Here is a 13,562-nt window from a genome sequence, read left to right as displayed (position 1 = left end):
GAACTCAGAGAATCTTGTGTGGGTGACACTAATAGATTCCTTGGTTATTTTAAGAAACTATCTCTTTCTTGTCAACCATTGCTCAGGTAGAGTTCTATCGTAATAGGATTTGATCTGATAACGTGATTCACTGCAAGGAACTAATATGCAAGCCTGTAGCCAGGGCCGTCCCTAGGGAGGTGCGGGTATGACAGTCTATACCTTGGGGGAGTGTGCTGTAACCCCCATATTCCTCATTTTCATATAATCATGATCTTACCTTATAAAGCATGCTTTATATGTATCGGGGAAAGGGTCTGATCTGCTGAAAGTCATTTCTCTATCCATAGATGTACATCATTACTGCATATGAAGTTATGAGAATTGTGTAGTATGTTTGTTACTAAAACATGCAGTGCACTGAGGGAATCAGCCAGACATTAGCTTCCCGGAGGCAACAGCAAGGAAAGTAACCAGTGCCCGGGACGGGTGTCAAACAACCCATTAACAGTCATTGTCCAGCAAGGGAGCTACAATGCAATGACTCACCTGCACGAGGCCACACCGGGGCAATTGCTCAAACTTGCTTGGAGAGACTCATGCTCACCTGACTCTGGAGGGGCGGGGGGCAAAACCAAGAGGGAGGAGAGGACATGATAAAAGGAAGAGTCGTTTTGCCATGCTCTTCCTCTCTCTTCCACCTACATCTGCAGCCACCCCACCAAACGACAGGGGTGAGAAGCATCTAAGTTTGTAAGGGTATTGAGAGTGTTAAGATCAGCTTAGAATGCATTTTGCTTTTATTTTATTTGACTAAATCTGACTTGTTTGACTTATGCTTAGATTTTAAGTGATATCTTTATAGTTAATAAATCTGTTTGTCTGTTCTACTTGAAGCACTGCATTTGGTTTGAAGCATGTCAGAGACTCCCCTTCAGATAACAAGCCTGGTGCATATCAATTTCTTTTGTTAAATTGACGAACTCATATGAGCTTGCAGCGTCTGCAAGACAGAAGTTCCTAGGGTTGTGTCTGGGATTGGAGATATTGGCTAGTGTCATTCGGTTGCACAATCCAAGGAGCAGCTCACATGCTAGAGGCTGTGTGTGAACAGCCTGGGAGTGGGGGGTTCTCACAGCAGTGCAGGGTAAGGCTGGCTCCTAGAGTCAAGGATTGGCGTGACCTCGCGGATCACCGGTCTGAATAACACCAGAGGGGAATGTTACAGCAGGGCCCAGGACAAATCAGCCTGTGTGGGCCCCAATTAACATTTTTTATATAGGTGAAATCTGGTGTGGGCAGGGGACACCAGTGCTGGGGGGCGAGGGACGATGGAGAGTCACAGGGTGGCACCCGTGCTAGGTGCAATGGGGCCCCCTGTGCTGGGGGGCATCTCAGAAAAGGGAGGAGTCCAGGGCAGAAGGGCAATGGATGGGGTCAGCCTTGCACTAGCGTGTTCTGGTGGCACTAGGATGCTGGCGTGTTAGCAGGTGACGCCGGGGTGGAGTCGGGGCGGGCGGGGGTTGCTGCTGCCGGAGACTGAGCACGAGCCCCGCAATGCCAAGCAAGAAAAAGAAATACAACGCTCACTTCCTGCCAGTGAGTGCGGGCCCGACCCCCGTTGCTGGCACCAGGCTCCCCGCTAACTCCCTGGGCTGGTCTGGCCCCCCCAAACCCTTAACCCCACCCCCTGGGCTGGCCTGGCCTCCCAGGCACCCCTAACACTACCCTCCTGGGCCAGCCTAGAGCCCCTTGCACGACATGCACAAAGCACGGGGCCTGGAGTGTTCACCCCGATTCACCATACCCAAGGGATGGCTCTGCCTGTAGCATGATGCAACCACATTCAATGCCTACTGAAGTCAAGAGGAAGTCTTCCAATGGCATCCATGTGAATTGTGTTGAGCTCTTAGTTATCAGTACTCTTTAAAGGCAGTAATATAACAGCAAAATGTATCTAAGTGAATAGTTATAACAACTTTTGCTACGCTGGTTTAATGGTCTCTTGCTTATGCAATTAGGGAATGATTACAATATCTCCCTCTACAAATGAGTAGTCTGACAAACAGGACCAAATCTCAGCAACAGAGGTGTAAATAATTGGGTCTCAGTGTTAGTGAGGATTTGCACCAATGTAGCTGAGAGCAGTAAATGATGTATAAGAGGTGCAAACCATTCTATAAAGACAAGCCTTCAGGGACCTGATCCAGTGGAAGGAATTTCTCTGCCTTCAGTGGGCTTAGGAAATTAAGATCCTGATCCAATGTAATAAAATCGTGAATAATCTGCAGTTCCTTAGAATCAAAATGTCTTCAGCAAGTTGGGCCTTGACATTCCGGTTTGGTGCTGAATTCTGGTGATTGCTGTAAAATATGAAGGGTGTGTACTTATCCTCTTCCTCCCTCCTCCCCCCCTTCCCCTCCCCCCACCCCGGTGCAAGGAGGGCATCAGGAGGGAGGAAAATGTGACTGAGGCCATATCTACACTATGGCCACTGCAGCCACAGAGTTGCCGTGCTGGTAGCTAGGGTGACCAGAAAGCAAGTGTGAAAAATCAGGACAGGGGATTGGGGGGGGGGGACGGGGACGTAATAGGTGCCTATATAAGACAAAGCCACAAATATCGGGACTGTCCCTATAAAATGGGGATATCCGGTCACCCTACTGGTAGCATAGATGCTTCCTGCCTTGATGGAAGGGGTTTTTCCATCACTGTAAGTAATCCACCTCCCCAAGGGGCAGTAGCTAGGTCCACAGAAGAATTCTTCCACAGACCTTCTGTGACTGCACTGCGGGTTAGACTGGCTTAACTGTGGTGCCCGTGGGTGTGAATTGTTCACACCCCTGAGCAGAGTAGCTAGGTGGATCTATTTTTATGTGCCGACCAGGCATCAGCGTCTCAAATCCCTCTTGGTGAGGGATTGCCCCTGCTGAGAGCAATCTGCTACAGGCCTATACCAAGATCACGTTACTACCCCTGCTGTGCTGGCTCAGATGGTCTGGTAGGTTCCTTGGGGTGTGGCGTGGGGGGGGGGGTTGAATTAAGGCCTCGCCCCTTCCCACTTACTGCCATCAGACCTGCATGGGAGGGAGAGTAGTGACCCACACCCACACCATGCAGATAGCCCTTATACCCCCTTACTCCCTTGAGAGCACAGACAGGGTAAACCAGTGGTTCTCAAAGTGTGGGGTGTGCCCATGGGATGTAGGGAGGGAGCCCCACCCATCCGTGCTCTGTCCCCAGCTGCGGTCCTGCTCTTGGCCTCGGTCATCATGCCATGCCCCCTGCCCTGCTCCCCACCCTGGCTGCAGCTCCACTCCTGGCCCCGGTTTGTGTGTGTGTGCGTGTGTGTGGGGGAGACATAGTTGCAGACAGGTTCCCTTATGGGTAAAGGGGGGCGCAATGGAAAAAGTTTGCGGATCACTGAGGTGAACCATGAACTTGCCGAATGGGAGGCAGTAAAGAGACAAAAGATGTTGTTGTTTTTTTAAAATGTCTACCATCATGTTCCATACTTAAAATACATATTTACCCCAATCCCTGCTACAGTAAGTGTTTGCATGCTCTGATTATCTTAGCATCCTTCATGTCACTAAATAATTAAAGAACTGGCGGTTGGCTGTGATTAGGAAGGGCAAGTGTTTTGACATGCTGCAGAGATTCATAGCTCGATGAAGATAATTGCTGTCTTTGAGATGTTTACTGAGAGGTTTTAGGGAGCATTCCTGAAACAGCAATGCTACATCTTGTATAAATTCCCATCTACTGTATCAACAGCTCTTGAAAACGCTGCTAATCCTTAGAATGATACTGGCTTTTCCATCCAGATGGCCAACCAAATAAATGCTTAAGAGGACACACGTATGCTGTGTCCATCTGCAATGTTCAGAGGGCTGAGGTTCATTAAACAAAATTACTGAAACACTTAGAAGACTGGGACACTGTAAATAATTCCCTAATACAGCAGTAGGTGTTTGCTGTATTAACTCTCCAGAATGCACTGTGCTACCATGACTTTCCATTTATAAGAGCAGGTTGTTATTGTTGGAACTAGGTGGGTTTGGAAATGTGGCAACTAAACTTGCTGTTTCTGTTTTACATCTCCCTGGCCTCTCTAGTCTAGGTAGAGCTTAAAAAGCAGAGTTGGAATTCAACAGCTAGACCTAGGAGCGGTGACCCTCCCCTTGCTAGGAGGTACAGAATTCATTTTTTGACCTAATGGGGATCAACCCTGGCATAATTCCAATATGGAGCCTAGACAGACCCTGAAGAAAGTAAACATGTAGGAAGCGTAGCAAGAAAGGGGAATTAAAAGCAGACATGAGAGATGAAAAGGAGATAAGCGATAGAAAGGAAAAAAAAAACTTGTTACTTAACCATGTTGTTAAAGCTGAGTTCTCCTCTGTCCACCCATAGCCGAGTAGCTTACAGGGTGGAGGGTAAAGAGAAGTCCTAAGACAGCAACTTTTTGGAGGCTGCTTATTAATGTACCAAACCTGTATGTGTGTGTGACTTACTTTGTGAGGCGGGGGTGGCTCAGGGAGTTGTTAAGGCGCTCTGGAGTGTCTTACCTGTAGGATGCCAGTTCAAATTCAGCCCCGCACAGCAATGACCAAAGCTGTTATAATCAGTGGCTGTTTGCTGGCCAGCCTGATAAGTATGGTCTCAGTCCCAGAGGTTGGTTGCAGTATTTTTGAAAATAAACCCTTTGTTTTGTTTTTCAGAAAGGTGCTAGTTTATTTCAAAAAACCCTGAGAACATAACTCTCGGTCAGAGAGGGAAGGATCAGACTGGAATAAACGAGGTTGGTATATTATGTCAAAGAGGGCAGGCACACAGTATACTTTGATTTTAACTTCTCCATTTATGGATTAAATCGTTTGCCCAAGGAAAAATATTTACAAGGCATTTCTAAACACAGAAGCAAAAATGAAAAGGACAATTAGCCATCGTTTATTGCCCCTTCCTTGATAAATGGGCGTTGGTGTCGTGTTCCTGTTCACATCTTGATAATGCTACGGGCATTCCAGCGAATGAGTCAGTTTAACTGTGAATTGCAGGAAGATTATTTTTGAACCTTTACTAGCATGAAGCATCAACCTGTGTCCATATGTGTCCACTTACACTTTCATGCTCATCCTGTTTAAAATGGTGTAGGAGAAAAGGATTAAAAAAATCCCCCACCCTGCTTTTTTTTTTCTTTTTCTTTTAACAGGGCTTTCTTGGCTGCATTACATCCATATTGACATGAAAGGTGGGGTTTTCTCTCATGATACTAGATAATGAATTTGAGCCTGGATTAGAAAGGTATAAAGAACCCATCACATAAATGCTTTTTGGTCAGCCTGGGACTCACGATACTGTGATCCAGAAAGAGACACTTCATACAGATGGGAGATGGTGAGACGTACCTAAAGAGGGAGTTGGGCCTGGTGATTAGAGCTGGACTGCGGTAGGGTACCGGTGGGAGTCTAGTAGCTCACGTCAACAGAAGGATCCAGGGATGTATTATTGTCCAGTTCTTGAATCCTGAGGATCTGTGGTCTGAGGAGAGCAATAGGATCTCACTAAGCGCTGACTCCTCCAAGGTGAGGCGCACCCTCGGCTCCCTTGGATTTCAGAGTTGGGGGCACCTGGATGACTTTTAGAATCCAAAACCAGATGGCGGGTGCAGCAGGACACAGCCGATTTTCCCAGTCTTGGGGCTAGTCTGGTTCCCAGCCCAAAGGCTACTGTAACTTATGCCTGGCTGCCCATGGCCCAGAGGAGCTATTCAAGCAGCTGGTGTGCAGGCATGCCCTGATTACACTATCGGTGCCAAGGACTAGAAGGGCCATGGCTTAGAACCAGTGTAGAAGCTGTGTCAGCCAGGGATTCACCTCCAGGGGGGAATCTCCAGGTAGCTGGTTAAATTGGCTTCCCAGCTGCTCTGCAGCACTGGAACTGGGGCCCGAATCTCTCTCCCAGGGTGAGAAACTGGCCTCATTGAAGTCAATGGGAGTTTTGTCATTGACTGGCTTAATCCTATTTCACCCGAGAGTCACCTAATAGTCCACCTAGAGGGAAGGTTGAGAGAGGAAAAACAGATACAGCATGAAACATCTAGTTGAAGAATAAGTGAGCATAATTTTGCAAGTGCGTAACCAATGCTTTAATTTATTCTTCTCCCTACCGCCGATGCAATGGCTAATCATACTAAATGCATGTGCCGTAACAGTGCCCCGTGCACTGCACTCATTGGAAAGTAAGGCATGTTGGCTGGAAAACTGGGGATAAATTCATTTTGCTTACAAGACTATATTTACTCAGCAAAATGAGCTGGAGGCTTCTGTATAAATTGATATGTCACTTGGCACTCTAATAACAGCAGCACCTGGGGTGAAAGTGGAAATTCTGTAGTACTTGTGTGACGGGTATACTGTTAATGTATGATTCTGTACATTGCAAGGAGCAATGAACGCCACATCTTGGAAGCAATAAAGCATTGTGGAAGCAGATTCCAGGACTTGCCATGAATTTTGTCATTTCTCTAAATCAGAATCAGATCATAGTAGAGGCTCCTTGTAAGTAATCTTCCCTCGTGCAAAGAAAAAGGTTGCAGCATTTAAGCTTGTAAGGGCAATGCTGTGTAAATTTTGGTCTTGTTTAAAGAGTGAAATAATAATGGTAGAGGATTTTTTTCTGACTTGATTTTTTGAGAATCAAGTTTTCAACACAGCATCTAATCACTTGCCCACAACATTTAGGGACTTGTCTGTTTGCTCAGGAAGAATCGGCACTTCTGTGTGAGCAAATTTGGGTTTGACTCATGCAAACAGATGCCGTCTCTCTCTCGCACTCCACAATCTTACAGGATCCTACTTGAAAATGTTGGCTCTAACTCGCTGTGGTGACTTTTAGTTGTATCTGTATTTCTGCATTGTGCTGAAATGTTCATCTAAAAGTTTATAGGCATGAATGTTTTTCACCTATATTGCAGGTATTCCTCAAAATCCAAGCACCTAGTACTTTGAAAAGAATCATGGGTGACTTAATTCACGCTGCAAAACTACATTGTGTTAGAACATGTGTTAACTGACACAAGGTTGAACGTCTGAGCTAGGATTTTCGAAGAAAGAGCCCAAATCACACTAAAAATCACTGAGAGACGGACACTAAATCCCTTACACTCTTCTGAAAATTCCAGCTTTAGTGTAGAGGGTGTGCCTCCTGTTTAAAGTCATGTCTGGTCATAATACAACTGAGGGTGGACCTTAGTGCTAATAATGACCACCCTTTGATAGTGTTAAACACCACAGTCCCTGTCTACACAGAGTTCTAAGTTGTGCCTAACATCCTGTTAGTTAACATTTTCTAACCCTAATCTCTCTGTAGACAAGCCCAGCGGGAAAGGATAAGACATCTGACAGCAGGAACTAGGACTTGGGCGCTGCCTGTGAGGCATTTCTTTAGACATCTAAGGATAAACTTCTCAGTTTCTTTGCTGCAACTTCCAAGTACTGGGGCTTCCCTGGTGAAGGCTCTAAGAGTATGTCTACACTGCAGCAGGGAGTGGGCCTCCCAGCCCGGACAGACAGACTTGTGCTAATGGGGCTCGAGCTAGCACGTTAAAAATAGCAGCATGGACCTTACGGCTCAGGCTCTAAGCCTAGGGGTTGGGTGGGCTCTTGAGCCTGAGCTGTGACGTCCACGCTGCTATTTGAAGTGCACTAGGATGAATCTGTCTATCCAGACTGGCAGGCTCCCACCCAGCTGCAGGGTAGACGTATTCTAAGGGGTCCCAGACTGCAGAATGCTCTGTCTACCACGTGAGTTTGTTTGGCTTCCATAGGAATTTATCTGCTTTCTTAACAGATAGTTTGTTCACTACAGTTCAAATGGCTTTAGACTGGTGTTTGGGAATTTCACACAGACCATTGTGGGGGCGAATCAGTGAACTCTAAGAAGAGGGAGTGAAAGAGGATGCCTTTAGCCTACCCCACTCAGTATTCTTGGTGTAGAAGGGTAGATGGAGAAGTCCTCCCCCGTGCCAGGGATGTGGTCAGAAGTGCTTCCTGACCATGAGTGAGAACAGAATTTAAGGGGTTTAAAGTAATCGGCTCATCCGGGATTTCTCAGGTATTAAATCAGTAGGGAGATTTTATATGAATCTTACATTTATGAAATTAGGAAGCAGACTGTAGGCAGACAATTCCCCTGGTGGCACCACCTCGGAGGGGGCTGGACAGCGGGGAGGATTAAATCAAATTCTGTTAATGGCTGCGATTTATTGCCTTATCTGTTTTTCTTCATTAATGGTTTCCATGTGAATGAGAGAAACCGTTGTATGTGAGCATTACGGTGTTGAACACCTGGAACTCCCATTGGCATGAATGGGATCAGTTGAGGGTACTCAGCACCTCTCAAGACTGAGGATGTCAATGAACATAAAGAAGGAACCACTGCAGACATATCTGTCCCAGCTCTCTCTGCATGCTATCTTGCCTACAGAGGAAGAGTCAAAGATGGCACGCTTGGGCAGGTGGCATCACTTCTGCGCTGGCACATTGTTTCTAAGCAGCTCCCTCAGGAGACTTGTTTGAAACACCCTCTGACTCTGACTTCTTGGCAGCTACTCCCCGCGGTCTAAGCTCGGGTGTGTGAATTATCATGGCACAAGGATCCTGCTTGTAAATTATTTTGATGTGTTAAGATGAACGGGTTCTCCTCCAACGAGTGACAGTGTGTCACTGAAATACCCTGTGCTTTCAGATACCCTGTTCAGAACAATTCTTGCTTTTAGCAATTAAAGCGGCATGTGGAAACCACATAGTTGGTGTTTGGGGTTTTTTTCTGTTTTTTTAGAAACAAAGCTTAGAAATATGATTTCAAACCCCAGTGCTTGGTTAATGAGGCTATTCGTATTTGAGGCTAATGTCTGCTGTTAATCATCCCCCTTTAATCCTTCCTTATGTAACAGGAATAGCTGTCCGACACTAATGCCGAGACTCTGAATCATGAATGAACAGTGCAACAAACGTAAATAATCATCTGAAAGATCAGTCTCCAGGTCTCCGTTAACAGAGAATATTAGATTAGCCCCACTTTGCATTTTTCTTGTTAATAAAGATACTGAGTTGTACAACAAAAAGGTCTGTAGTTATGGGGCTTTATCCACTTCTGAACTTGTATTCATGTTTTGACAACTGTGAACCAAGATAGGGGTTAGGTTAATTGTAATGCAGACAAGACACACATGTCTGTTCCTAGTTGCGTATAGACCTAGGGGGAACCCTAGGGCATGTCTACACTATGGGGGCTATAGTGTAGACCCTACAGTGACCTAGTTATTGCTGCTCAGGGAGGTGGATTACCTACAGCATAGGAAAAATCCCCTGTGTCAGTGTAAGAATTCTAGCCATGTATATGCTGGGGGTTAGATTAGTTTAACTATGGCACTTGGTGGCAACTTAGCTAGGTTGATCTAAATTTTAAATGTAGACCAGCACATACACTTAAACACGACTAGGAACAAAATGTGTTTTTGTCCCTGCTTACAATTGGTGGTCAATTTTCAGTGTGTTGCAGTGTCTCAGGGTCATATTGAATTCATCTCTTCCTTGCCGCTCATTTAGTAGCAATGGTGAAAAGTTCTTTCCTCCATTTTTGCCAGCTAGGAGGCCACATCCTTATGGTCACGACCTGGCCATAACACCTGCTTTTATCACCTCCACCTCAAACTGCTAGATGCGGCACTCTGCCTGTGGCTGACCGAGAGGGCCTTGCAGAGGCTTCAGCTGGTTCAGAGTGTTGCAACACCTCTCGAGTGACTAGAAGCTCAGGCGCGGGTGGGTGGGTGAGCAGGAGGCCATGGCCCCATCACTTTTAAATGTGGGAGGGCTGTGTTTTCCCACTTTTTACAGCTGTAAGGGTGAGCAATGGGAGGAGGGGGTAGAGAGGAGTGAGGGAGGGTCTTGTGGGGGAAGGGGCAGTGCGGGAGGGTGTGGCCACGGTTTGGGTGCTGGTGGCCCCCCATTTTTAGGGACTTTCTGCCACTCCTGACTAGAAAACATTATGTAGGTTGTTGGTCCTCTGTGCTGACTCTACCTTTGATTCTGGATTCAGTCCAAGGTCCTGGTCCTAATCTAAAGGGGTAGGGCCCAACTCTCGAAGGGGCTGCTTCTTCCTCTGTGCTGCACAGTAACAGTTGCAGTCAATGGTGATGTTAAGCTGACGGTCCCTGTGAAGTTCTCAGGGACAGGGTTTCTGGGAGGAGTGCTACTTGCTGTGGATCAGGATGAACCTAAATCTTGCAACTTTTAGTGCACCCTGTAAGACCATCTCTTCCTTCGAACCATCCCCCAGTAATCATGGTGGAAGAAAAATGGCCTGTTAACATACTCTCCTGGCAAACCACAAAGTAATCACTCTGATCATTGCAGCATAAAGTAAAGGAGAAGCGGGCCAGTGTATGGGCCTTGATGGACAGGCATGATGCTACTCAGATGCTACCATGAGAATTGCATTAAGTATACACAGACCAGATGGTCCTCAAACAACTTTCCTGTTTGGAAGCACATAACACCATTTGACTGGGAAGCCAAATTGAAACGGGGAGATCTCTGTGCAGGTGAAACAAAAAACTTTGCTGAATGATCCGTTTCTTCATTGAGCCCAGCTAGACTCAAGGTAAATGTCATTTTTCACTTTAGCAGTCTAATCAAATCTCTCCCGGTGTTGACATTTTCATGGTACGATTGAGCAGAAAGCTAACTTATTTATTCCCCTTTCAAGAGATTTCGAATGCTTATATAACAACGTGCCTTCTCACAGTGGCATATACAAACAAAGACCTCACCTCTTTGAAGAACAGCACTGTCCTTCAGTATTGCAGTTACAAGGGAACAAAGTAGCCTTGTGATTATATCAAGGAAGATATGACCTTATCACCGCTGTTTTACTAGGCCTGATGCAGAACAGGAATCCAGTTACATGTAAATAACTGAAAAGCGTGACCCAGGATAATGATCTTTCCATAGATACCGAATACCAGAATTCCATGGATACTCTATAAATTGCTGCTGGGCTTCCTAGCTGGCTTTTGTGAAACATTAATTTCCTTTTTCAAAAGCATAAAGGTCTAAACGCTTTGGTTTTAAGGAAGTGGGGTGGCTACCCTCTCTGTTTTGTGAACAACGTTTTTGGCCTGTCTGCTGCTATTGGTTTCTAAATAAGTCTGCGTAACAGCCATATGGCACTGAGAATGATTTCCTAATACGAATAATTAAGCAAATACTGTCTAATTAGAATGTTGCCTTGACTTTCTCCGTTGCAATAACTGGTTTGTGCCTATTGAGCCTGCAAAACATGCAAATAAAATGCCTGCCATTTTAATTTGGTGTGGAATTTGCTCCATGTGCAAATGAATGAATAATATCCCTAGCTGGAGCTGGGTGCTGTGCTGGCTACCACACTCAACCCTGTCTGCACCTCAGCCCTGACCTGAAAGGTTCTGCTATTCTGGGCCTTGGCTAATCAGTGACAGCTGGTGATGCCAAGCTGCGTGGTAATAGTTTCATGGCGTGGTCTAATAGACACTAGGGATTGTGATGATTCCATCAAATTCCTTGTTGTTTGTGTCCACATTACAATTTGAGCCCAGGTCTCCAGAGCTGAAAGACAAACTCTCTTCATGCAGTAACAAAGGCAAGAATGCAAAAATAAATGTAGTTTAAACAAAAATAAGGTTTAAATTCTCTCCCTCAGCCTTCTCAAAACCTAATAAAGAAGAAATCTGGTTATTTCATGTATAAACCCTACTGTATTTCTAGCAAAGCTTAAAAACTGGCCAAATTCTTCCCCCAGATACATGCCCAGTTCCTGCTGACTTCAGTGAAAGCACAAACTGTATGCAGTAGAGAGAGTAAATGGAAGCATGTGGTTAGATTATTTCAGCTGTGCCCGATTGCAAACATAGCTGTTTAAACAATGAGGAATCCTTGTGGCACCTTAGAGACTAACAAATTTATTTGGGCATAAGCTTTCGTGGGCTAGAACCCACATCACCAGATGCATGGAGTAGAAAATACAGTAGGCAGTTATAAATACACAGCACATTAAAAAGCTGTTTAAATGGCTTTGTAATATAGTTGCCTATTTTCACCTATATGATGTAAAAGCAGCAAAGAGTCCTGTGGCACCTTATAGACTAACAGACATATTGGAGCATGAGCTTTCGTGGGTGAATACCCACTTCGTCGGATGTATTTACCCACGAAAGCTCCAATACGTCTGTTAGTCTATAAGATGCCACAGGACTCTTTGATGCTTTTACAGATCCAGACTAACACGACTGCCCCTCTGATACTTGACTATATGTTGTAGTGCAGTAGGTGTGAGGGGCACTGTGTGGGATCTGTATTGTTTGTGTAGAAATTCTTAACAAAATGATCCCCTAAGAAGAGTTTTTGGAGAACCCCAGTAACAGGCAGAAAGCAATTACTGGTCTTTAGTGACCAGCTGATATAGCATGTATTACTGTCCCATGTGAATCCAACGGTAGAATAGAGACTCTCTGCTTGGGAAAAACAGCTGAGTACATGCCGTGCTGCTGTTACTGAGTCTTTTGGTCAAACAAAATATTCTTCCTCAGCTCGTAAAAGAAACAGATTTTTTGCAGAAGAAGCAAGAACTTTATAGTCCCAAAATAGCCTAAGAGCAGCTCGAATAAATTGATGTAGCTCCATTGAGGCTATGTAGGCTTACAGCAATATCCTTGTCATTAAAGAATTAGGGTAATGGACCTTTTTACTAGTGGCATAGTTTCCCCAGCAGGATGTGCCGACGCTACACTAAAATAGATTTGAGAGTGACCATCTCTGTTTGAGCCTTAGGATGTGCTTTGTGGACATGATGAGATCAGCAGTTTGGTCTGGGCATCAGACTATGTGTATATACTTGTGGGAGTTGCAGATGGCTACAAAATCTTCTTTTTCTTATCAAGAGGAATGTCTGTGAACTTTATTCTTATTCACCTCTGATTTATAACAGCCCACTGACATGTCTTGTCATAAAACGATACACAAGTCAATCGAGTGCATTTTTAAACATCAGTGACATGGAGTTACTTGCAAATTCACTTCAACTAGCGCCTATGTGGACTCAAGACCCTACCGGAAAACAAAATTATGAACTTGAATTGGCATTCAGGGTGTGATGTGAGCACAATAGCTTTGCATCAAATTCAGCTGAATTGAAGTGCATTTGATTACTTGAGGGAGCATTGTCTAGACTAGATAATACTTAGTCCTGCCTTGAGTGCAGGGGACTGGACTAAAAGATCTCTTGAGGTCCCTCTCAGTCCAATGATTCTATGATTGTCTAGTGGTTAGAGCATTAGTCTCGGGGCCAGTAGTGTTGTGTTCTATTCCTGGATCAATCACTGCCTTGTTGGTGACCTCTGTCGAGCCATTTGACCTCTCTCTGTTCTTCAAATGCCTTGTGGTTTTGAGACTTAATGAAAGTGTGACTGTTATCTTGAGAGCCTGGGACGAAAGGTGCGGTGTAACTCAGTATCACTGATACTTCCATGGTCTCCATAAATT

At 45.2% G+C, this 13,562-nt stretch overlaps 1 long non-coding RNA gene across 1 annotated transcript in view; it reads left to right on the top strand.

Moving 5' to 3' along the window:
* LOC123376273 overlaps positions 1-6,423 on the top strand; it is a 63,337-nt gene extending 56,914 nt beyond the window's left edge. Inside the window, exons 3-4 of the long non-coding RNA XR_006581738.1 lie at positions 4,704-4,783; positions 5,195-6,423. This is a non-coding gene — a long non-coding RNA (uncharacterized LOC123376273). The remainder of the gene's footprint in view (positions 1-4,703; positions 4,784-5,194) is intronic.
* The last annotated feature ends 7,139 nt before the right edge of the window (positions 6,424-13,562 follow it).

This window comes from Mauremys mutica, chromosome 8 (assembly GCF_020497125.1).
Source record: "Mauremys mutica isolate MM-2020 ecotype Southern chromosome 8, ASM2049712v1, whole genome shotgun sequence".
NCBI lineage: Eukaryota > Metazoa > Chordata > Testudines > Geoemydidae > Mauremys > Mauremys mutica.
This window is presented reverse-complemented; position numbering and strand designations above follow the sequence as displayed.